Here is a 10,208-nt window from a genome sequence, read left to right as displayed (position 1 = left end):
AGAAATAGAAACATCAGTGATGAGAGAGAATCATTGATCCACTGCCTCCTCCATGCCCCCAACTGGGGATCGAGCCCACAGCTAGGGCATGTGCCCTTGACTGGAATGGAACCCGGGACCCTTCAGGCCGACACTCCATCCACTGAGCCAAACCAGCCAGCGCCACCTTTTCTTTTTATCGTTGAGGAAATGAAAGGCAACGTGAATCGCTAATGCCCGAATAAATCAACCGCCAAGGCCAACGGGAACCACCCCTTCCAGCCTGTGTGCCAGGGCGGTGGTTGGGTCAAAGCCTGGCCTCTGGAAGGCATCTGGTAGGTGTGACTGAAAATTAGAGAGAAACAAACCAGTCCTATTGGATGAGGCCCCGAATCACCATATTCTCACCTGATTATCTCTGGAGGCCCCTCTCCAGATACAGGGTCATGTTCCTGGGTTAGGACTTCAGCATATGAATGGGGGTGGGTTGGGGGAGGGTTCAATTTGAGCTATAACCGCTTGAAATAATTTATTACTACTACTGCTACTACTACTACTACTTTTACCCATTTTTGAATACTAGGTGCTAGACTCTTTATAACATTATCTTATTAATCTTCCTCCAAATATAGTGCAGTAAATAATATTGGCCTTATTTTAGGAATGAAAAGACCAAGCTGCAACAAGGTAGAGTAACTGCTTTGGGGTCACAAGGAGGAAGCCAAGAGCGGAGCCTTTATGACCTGGGTCCCAGGGCTCAGGGTCCATAAGTTCCCATGAAAGCCGGGCCAGCCTGATGGAGACCCTAGAGCCCTTTGGTTGCTGGGACCTGTTTTCTTGCCGGGAAGAGGGAAGGCTCCCTGTCCTGCCATTTTCCAGGCACTGCCTCCCTGCCAGGCTCAGGGGAGAGGTACTGGCATTGAATTAGTAACGGGTCCCCAGCACCAGCTGCTTCCTGATCCATAGCCCTGCAGGGCCCAGCCCGGTGCAGTGCAGGCAGAGGGGGAAGCGGGGTGCAGGTTGTGTGATTCTTACAGGAAGACAGCCAGCAAGGGAAGGAAAGCATGCAGCGGCGCCCCCACACAGGCGACCCACAGGTGACCTGAGTGTGCCGGGGTCCCGAACCGATCACCAAGTACAGGGCGAGAGGAGCCATTGCTTCCGTGACCTTGTTGGAGGCCTGGTCTAGACTCCATCAGTTACCAGCCACTTGCTCAGCTCAGTGCAGCTGTGGGCAAGAAACAGGTCCCCAGCCCTGGCCGGTAGCTCAGTTGGTTGGAGCGTCAAGGTTGTGGGTTCAATTTCTGGTCAGGACACATGCAAGAACCTACCAATGAATGCATGAATAAGTGGAACAATGAATTGATGCCTCTCTCTCTCTCTCTTTCTTTCTCTGCCTCTCTCTCTCTCTCTCTCTCTTTCTTTCTCTCTCTCTCTCTCTCTCTCTCTCTCTCCCTCTCTCTCTCTCTCTCAATAAAAAAAAAAGAAAAGAAAAGAAAAGAAAAGAAACAAACATGTACTGAGCTGTGTAGGCTGCACCTCACATGTGGAGACAGTCCATGTGGTGTGGGACCGTGGAGTCTGCAGGGGCTGCAGTCCCACAAAGGGATCCCCTTGGCCCCGTGTGCGGAAGAAATGTGCAGAGAAGCTGGGAAATGCTGAGGCGAGGCTCCATAGGGAGCTTGGAGCAGAGGGTAGTCAAGGAAGGCTTCTTGGAGGAGGTGATGGCTGAATCCTCAGAGATAAGTATGGAGTAGCAGAGTAGTGAGGAAAGCAGCAACACAAAGCGAAGGCACATGCCTGCATGGGACCAGCCGACGTGAGTGTTTTAGAGGGTTTAATTCGGGCTAGAAGTGCTTCTTCTGGGGAGGTGAGTAATGCCAAACTCCTCTTCAAGGGTGGAGGCAGCTCAGCATCCTACCTTCTTCCCCTAGAATCCCCCAGGGCTGGAACAGAACACAACCCTCTCCAATAGTACAATTTCGCTTTGGCAAATTAGGCTTCGAGTTGCCAAATTTATACTCAGCTGAATGTGAATCAGAAAAAATCAAAGCACTTGAAGGAAAGGATTAATTATTGAGAGCATCTCTCTGAAAGCTTAGCACTTAGGAACTAACGGCAAATCGGGTCTGAAAGGAGCAGTGAGGAGACCGGACGCGTTCCTTAGGCTCTTGTGCCATAACATCTTGCAGAGTATTAGCTGACCCAGGTAATAAAAGGAGACATTCGCATAAGCCCTGCTCACTGTGAACATTCTTCCATTGCCCTCCCTTCGAGATCACCCAGAGATTAGCCAAACATGCGGGAAGGGTCCCTGCGGCTGCGAAGTTTCATGTACTCCACCTCCCTGCTGGCAAAAACGAGGCTTCGTTTGTAAAAGAAGCAAGGGGCAGAAATTCCAAAAAAGGGCTCTGTTGTTAGAGTAAATACACTCCCCTCCACCGTATTATGCGAGCAGAGATATCAGATAAAGCAACTGCATTACAGGGACACATTTTCCCTTGGAACAAAAGCCTGTTTTCTTTGTAATGTTCACCCTAATGCGGTTCTCACAAGAAAATTAAATATGGATGAACCTTTCGAAAACTTGTGGATGATAACGTGTCTTAATTCATTACAAAAACTTTAAAAGAAATGGATGATTCTTCCAAAATCCCCTTTCTGAAGTCAAAGTAAACACTTGGACTTCTATGCAAATGAAATGTTTGCTGTTCAACATTCCGAACCCGTGGTGGACCTCCTCTTAAGGCAAGAAGTGTAGAATCTGAATCTTGCGCTGTATGGTCAAGCGGGCATGTTTGCTAGCCCACGGCTTTCTATTGTCTCAAAGTACACTTGCTTGTCATTCCAGAGGAGCAAAAGTTACTTAGGTATTTAAAACAGGAGGAATTTGATCCAGGGAATCAGCTACACTGGTGATGGAAGAGTTGGGAAGCCCAAGAGAATAAATAACTAATGCAACAAAGCAACCCAGAGGTCAGCCAACAAAGCAAAGCCAGGACCATCCTAAATGCGATGCAGAGAAATGAGGCCGGGCCAGCCAAGACCAGGGCCCGGGCACCAGCAAGGAGAGAGAGAGAGAGAGAGAGAGAGAGAGAGAGAGAGAGAGAGAGAGAGAGACCCAGCTTCCCTTCCTCTAGCGCTCTGTCTCTCATCCGAGACCCTCATTGTCCCCCTGGAGCCCAGACCAGCCAAGACGCGGGTCTGGGAACTGCATTGTCAGCCCCGGTGCGGTCTCAGCACGAACATGGGAGTTTTCCTGTTTAGAATCTCCCTCAACCCTGAACCTGCTGTAACCGGAGGGAGGAACGCGAAGGGGGTCCCAGTGCGCCCTTCCTATCGTGCGTGCCGTGTCCAGGGGGCTTCTTCTGTCTTTGACGCCCGTGGAGAGGCTCCTAGGAGCCCGGGCGCTGGGAGCTGCGGCCCCGCAGCGGCCGCTTTCACGTCTCCCGCAGGACAGCAACCAGATGGGCCCGGGGCCTGGATGGCGGACTTGGCCGCGGTGTGGGGGAGGAGGCGGAACTCGATCTCAGGTCCCGCAATGGAGCAGCCCCCCAGCCACCGTGGCTTAGTGAACACGTCATTCATCTTTTATAACGCCTGTCAGAGTTTCCTTTCGGGAATGACAACAGGCTGCACACAGCTACCTGCGTGCAACCTAAACACGGCATGGCCCGGGGCCAGAGGTAATGGGCAATAAATAATGCAGCACCGAAGCGCTCTTCGTTCTATTTGCAGAGTTAGAATTCATCTCCGGGCCGTGGGGAGCCCACGCAGTGGAGGGCAAAGTCCAAACATGTCCAGTGACCCAATGCGCAACGCGAGGGCCCCAGCCAGGCCAAAGCCCCTTCAGAGCCGGGAATTCCTTCCGTCCCCCAGTCAACCTGTCTTCTTTCCCTCCCGGCTGCGTTTACCCCAAATTCCCTCACCTCCTGGTAGGGCCCTCTATCTGTGTGCATCTTCCAGTGCACGTCTCAGCCCCCACCGTGTGTCCCACCGATACTGTGCCCCCACAGGGTGCCAATGCTTCCTGTCTGAAGAGTTTCCCAGGGAGGTCCTTCCACAAACAGGGAAACTGAGGCGGAGGGAGCTCAGCCCCCCACCCCCACCCCCACAGGCAGTGACGCCTTCCACATGCGCGTGTGCCCTTATCATGGGCCCTGGGTCCCGATGTCGGAAAAGACAGACGTTGTCCCTGACCCCATCAGACTGGTGTTTGACAGAGACATATACTCGCTCCTTCTGTGTGTGCGGCAGGGCTTCATCACTAACGCGGCAATGCCATGGGGCGCGTGGAGGGCAGCGAGCCCTAAGGCATGCCAGGGGTTGACCGAGAGAGAGAGGAGCTTTTCATTCTACCACTTTTCATTCTACCACGCTGCACGTGACAAGGCTACGGAGTTCTCAAGACCCCACTGAGGCTCCTCCCTGACTCCCCCCCCCCGCCACCGCTCTGCCCCACCCTGAGGAAAAGCCTTCTGTTCTCCTGAAAAGACCTTTAACTACCTCCCCGCAAATGGCATTTATTTAACGGTCTGTCTGTTCCATGGCCTGGGAGCTGCTCAAAGGCAGCCCAGACCAGGGCTGATGAAGCTCAGCACCTCCCCGTCCCGATCCCCACACTTGGGCAAGGGCCTGCCACCCAGTGAATATGCTGATAATTCACTTCATGACACACTTCCATTCCGTTTCCTGTGGGAACTGATGAGGGAGGCCCAGCCTCCATCTCCTTTCCTTATAGAAAAGGAGTTGTGAGGTGTTCTGCGTGTGGGTGGCGGTGGGGCTGGGAGGACAATTTCTTTACTAAATTTGGAAACAAGTTCACAGACATGCTGTAGGCGATTTTTTTTTTTTTTAACAGCGAAAGCTCTCCACTTTCAACTGAATAATGTATAGTTACGGACGGAGAGAGGTTAGACATGTCAATGGGACCCAAATCTAGCTCATCCATCAGATACCTCTTATGTAAGCTCAATTATTGAACTTTTTAAAGTTATCTCCTGCTGACTCATGTTCCCCATTAGCTGTCTTGCAAGTCACAAGCTCTTCCGCTTGTCAAACTTTTCAATGCCTGGAGACATTTCTGTTTCATCTGCCTCCTCCTGCCAGACTCTCCCAGACTTCTCTGTCTTCCAATTAGACACGAACACTGATTCTTAGATAATTCATTCAAATGCGCAGGAACTCAATAGTCTAGGAAGGCATTTCAATGACAGGGGAACTCAACCCTGATTTTCTTCCTTTCATTTCAGAACATCAGACTCACCGGTTTTCTGTGAAACTCTCTGTGGCCTCACTCAGTGCGGGAGAGTTGGTGCCAGCCCCCTCCTCCCCCCACAGTGTGCAAGGAGGAAGAGAGAAGTGAAGATCTCATGGTAGTTAAGAGTTCAGAGAAATGTCAATCTTGAAGCAATTTTAGAGACTTAATTGTGAAGCTTCTTCTTTCTTGGGGAGGAGGCTGAGACCCCTAGAAGCAAAGGTTGCAGCCCAGGCTCATGCAGAAGTTTTAACTCTCGGTCTCCTGACCTTCCCTCGGCCACCTGTCACTTTGGGTCTACAGATATGGACGAGGCCACGCTCCCTTCCACACAGACAAGTCCAAGTGCAATGAGCTATACCATTGGGCATCTTGCTTTGAGACCTTTCCTGATTTTTCCTTCTTCATCTTTCATTGTGTCTAGGATCCCCTCTCTGGACTGGTGTCCCATGATCTACTAGACAGGGCACAGGTTTTAAATCAGAGCTTAGCAGGAAACAGGCCCATCGGAAGCAAAGAGATCACAGCGGTGCTGAGGGTTTGTGCTTTATCTCCAGCCCTCAGGAAGCCGGCAACCTGAAACTTTTCAAAAAGATGTCTCATGCTTCAGCAGCCAACTGGCAAGACACCTTTCTGAAAGATGCTCTCATTTAAATAGTTCAAACAGAGTTGGCCTGAGAGAGGTTAACAGTTACTGGCTATTCACTTGTTACTGGCTATTGGCTGAGGTTCCTCGAGTAGGAATAATTTAGAGAAATCCAAACGGGAATGGACATGACTTTGGTTGTGAGTTGAGGAATCTACTGGAGGGCATTTCTGAGTTGGACTAGAAAAGGACTATAGTTTGGGACTTCCTTAAAAAATTACTGTGCAACTACTATAGGAATTCAGCAATTTTTCCCTAGGCATGTCTCCCAGAGAAATGAAATGCATGTTCACACAAAGCCAGTATGTGCATGTTCATAACAGATGTACCTGTAATGGGTAAAAACTAAAACTAATTCAGATGGTCTTTAATAGGTGAATGATCTTACAAAGTGGAACATACATGACACAGTATACTATCCAGCAATAAAAAAAAAAAAAACTCCTGAAACAGGCGAGGACTCCGATGAGTCTATAGAGTACTGTGCCTAGTGAGGACAGCAATTCCAAAAGGTTATGTACTAGATGATTCCCTTCTCATAAGAGTTTTCAAATGGCATTCCAGAACAGATCAGTGGGCCAGGGACCTAGAGGCAGGTTGGGTGGGATGTGGGTGTGGCAATAAAGGAGCAAGGTGAGGGGTCTCAGGGTGATGGACACGCTCTCTCTTGACCGTGTCAGTTGTCCTGGCTATGGGAGTGCACTCTTGTTTCGCAACATGATAGTAAAATTGGAATCTCAGGGGGGAATCAGTCAAGGGCCATGGGATTTCTCCATATCGTTTCTTATAACTGCATGTGAATCTGCAGTTACCTCAAATACGACATGGAACTTTAAAAATCCAGGGAGTAAATGTGATATAAAATTATACAATACAGAGATTAATACAAATATTAACTACTATTATCACTATTGTCAGTATAATTAACACAAAAGAGAGAGTTTTCTGGAGCAAGTAAGCATTAAGTAAAGAATGAGAAAGAATTAAAAATGCGGATGCCACTACCTTGCCTGGGGATGACATTTCAGATCCGCGGTTGGAGGTGGAGGGAGCTTGTCCGCAGGGGTCGGCTGGAGTCTGCTGTGCTCTCCTGTGGATGCTCTGAACAGGAGTCGTTCATGGAGCAAGAAGCGGGTGGGCGAAGGTGCCCACTCTCAGTGGAGCCCCACGAGGAATGCGGTTCTTCCCTGAAGGAAGGGAAGGCAGATGTAAATTCATGGAGGTCCACGTGCATTTGATGGGAGAATCGGCCAGGCCAATTGATGGAGGCCAAGACCCACGGGCTTTTGGAGACAACAGGGAACCGCTAGGGCTGTTACACGGAAGGGGGCCAGGGCGCCGAGGAACCCACCTTCCACACTGGCTGTGCTGTGGAGAGGGACGAGGGGCGGACAGGAGTGGGCCTGGAGGTTGGCTCATGGGCCAGGGTCTGTGCAGAATCCAGGGGAGAGACGGAGGGGCCAGACGCAGAGCAGAGGCAGGAGGTCCCTGGGTGAGAGGAGGAGGCCTATTGTTTACAGGTTTTTATAAACCAGCAAAGGAGGAGTTGGCCTGCTCCCTGTTGAGAAGATTGTCTGGGGTTTCTTACAAATGTGGGCGGGGGAGGCAAGTGGAATGAATTAACAGGATGAGGTTAGAAGAATTAGAGAGAACGGTGAGTGATTGATGACTGAGGGGGGCCCAGAGGTAGTCGGCCAGGTTAACCTCAGATGGGAGCAGTTCTGTGCTTTCCTCTGAGACCTGGAGAAATGACCACCCAGGCCCAGCCCGAGGCTTGGTGAGGGAGGCACCTTGGGCCTGAGGACAATGTCCTACTTCATCTGTCCTCCTACCAGCAGAATGCAGACCCTTCAGAAGTCCTGCAGAACACCCCAGTCTGAGATCTCCATTCAGAGGAAGAAAACATCATAGGGGACATGTCCCCAGCGCATGAGGAAAACTCATTTCCTTTTCTTATAAACTAGGTTACAGCTTGTGATGTTCAGAAAATCAATGCCATTGTCTGTGTGTCCATAGCATTTGCTCAGCGGAATAATCCTCCCGGAGGGCATTCCTTCCTGACGGCTGTGACGGGAGGTGCCAGTAATTCAGAAAAGCCTTTCTCTTCACCTGTTTGATCTCTTCCAATTCATAAGCTTGTGTGACGCTGAAGCCGGAACTCAAGTTTCACCACCTCCTTGAGGAAGAGAGGAGAAGGGCTTCAGAATAAATCAATGAGGCTAGAATCTGTACATTCTAATTCTCTAAGGTTCTTTAAGTCAGTAACATGGTTTGCAAATGACTTTCGTTTAATACAGCCAGACCCAGATCCCGGCGCTGACTCTCCCCGCTGGGAAGTCCAGGGGGTGTGAGGGCTGGACAATCAGGAAATGAGAACTAACGGGGCTGGAGTTGGTAGAGGTCAAGGTCCAGGTGAGAGAAATGAGCAGCACTGTCAAATCCAAAGGCCAGTTGAGGAGTGCCACCTGGGAGACAGGTGAGTAAGGCAGCAGGTGGCCCGGAGTGCGCGGGGGAGCAGGTGTGGAGACTTTGAGTGGCTTGTGTGTCTCAGGATCTTCTTTTCAATTTTCGAAATCAACATGGCAGGACGTGTAGGAATGAGTCCACATAGTAAGCAGGGCAGTTTGCCAAGCTTGTGATTGGTGGGAGGGAACACAAAAACCTTATAATATGATTGTTTAGTCTTTTTAAAAATGTATCTTTATTGAATTCAGAGAGGAAAGGAGAGGGAGAGAGAGAGAAACATCAATGATGAGAGAATCATGGATCGGCTGCCTCCTGCAGGCCCCACACTGGGGACTGAGCCCGCAGCCCCAGCATGTGCCCTGATCTGGAATGGAACCGTGACCTCCTGCATAGCTCAATGCTCAGCCACTGCGCACGCTGGCTGGGCTGAGTGTTTAGTCTTCACGCCCAGTGACGTGCTGTAGTCGGGGGAGATGGGATTCAATCTTGAACACTCGGGGCCCAGGGGACTGGACTGAACCCTGCCACAAATTCCCCGGTGACCAGCACTTCCCTTCTGCTCTCTTGGCAGAGGAAGGGAAGGTATTAAACCCGACCCTCGGGCCCGATTCGTCTCCGGAATGCGCTCATTGTTTCTGGACAAGGTGGTCAGGCAAAGCGTAACCAGTAAACTCCTTTTACCACATTTCCTCTTTCACCCCAGCCTGCCCAAATTTCAGCCTCCTTTGGGGTGAGCTCCACCTGCGACAAAGGGGCTCCCAGTTCTCCCACTTTGAGAGCCAGCAGCTCTCCTCCCCTTGAGGTACAAGGACACGTGGTACTTCCTGCCCAGCCCTTGAAGTCCTCGGAGCCAGCCTGCGGGGCTGGGCCGGGAGGCAGGCGAGCTCGGGTGCCAGGCTGGGGGATGGCCCGGGCCTGCTCTGCGCCTCGGTCTGATGTGCACAGGATGTCCTTGTCCTGATGTCACGTTATAGGAGTGACCTCTGAGGGCGCGGGTGCAGGGAACAGTTACATAACCGGGCAGTTATGCTGCAGGGAGCAGAAGCCTGCGGAGATGGGCCCGCAGCTGAGCGCAGAGGGAGCGGAGTGCAAGCAGAGATCACACCCGCTCCACCAGGCCCCGCGGCCACAGCACAACACAAATATGTCTTTAGGACGCGTTCCAGCTCAGCCCAATGTGTTCTTCTGTCATAACCCATTGCCTCATTCCAAGAACACAAATACAGTGACTCTCAGCTTAGCCACACGTCTTTAATTTAGAATATAAACTTTTATAACTTTAGGTTGTCCAAAACCCTTATGCAAGATACATTTCTCATCATTTAGCATAACTGGAAAAATGCTTTACAAAAGGTTTGGTTTGCCCAGCCAGCATGGCTTAGTGATTGAGTGTCAACCTACGAACCAGGAGGTGGTGGTTCGAGTCCCCGTCAGGGCACAAGCCTGAGTTGCAGGCTCCATCCCCAGTAGGGGGCATGCAGGAGGCAGCTGATCAATGATTCTCTCTCTCTCCCTCTTCCTTCCTCTCTGAAATCAATAAAAATATATACATGTTTTTTAAAAGGTTTGGTTCTGCATGGCACTCACATGAAGGTGTCTGGTAGTGAGCGTGGTTCTGGCACGACTGGCTCAGTCCTCCATCAAATCACTTTCCCTCTCAGGATTTCCATACTTGAAGTAATATCTTCCAGCTTCATGAAGCCTCTATGGCAGCGGTTCTCAACCTGTGAGTCGTGACCCCTTTGGGGGTGGAACGACCCTTTCACAGGGGTCGCCTAAGACCATCGGAAAACACACATATAATTACATATTGTTTTGTGATTAATCACTATGCTTTAATTAAGTTCAATTTGTAACAAT

The sequence above is a fragment of the Myotis davidii genome, unplaced genomic scaffold, assembly GCF_000327345.1.
Source record: "Myotis davidii unplaced genomic scaffold, ASM32734v1 scaffold61, whole genome shotgun sequence".
NCBI lineage: Eukaryota > Metazoa > Chordata > Mammalia > Chiroptera > Vespertilionidae > Myotis > Myotis davidii.
Note: the sequence above shows the minus strand (reverse complement) of the source record.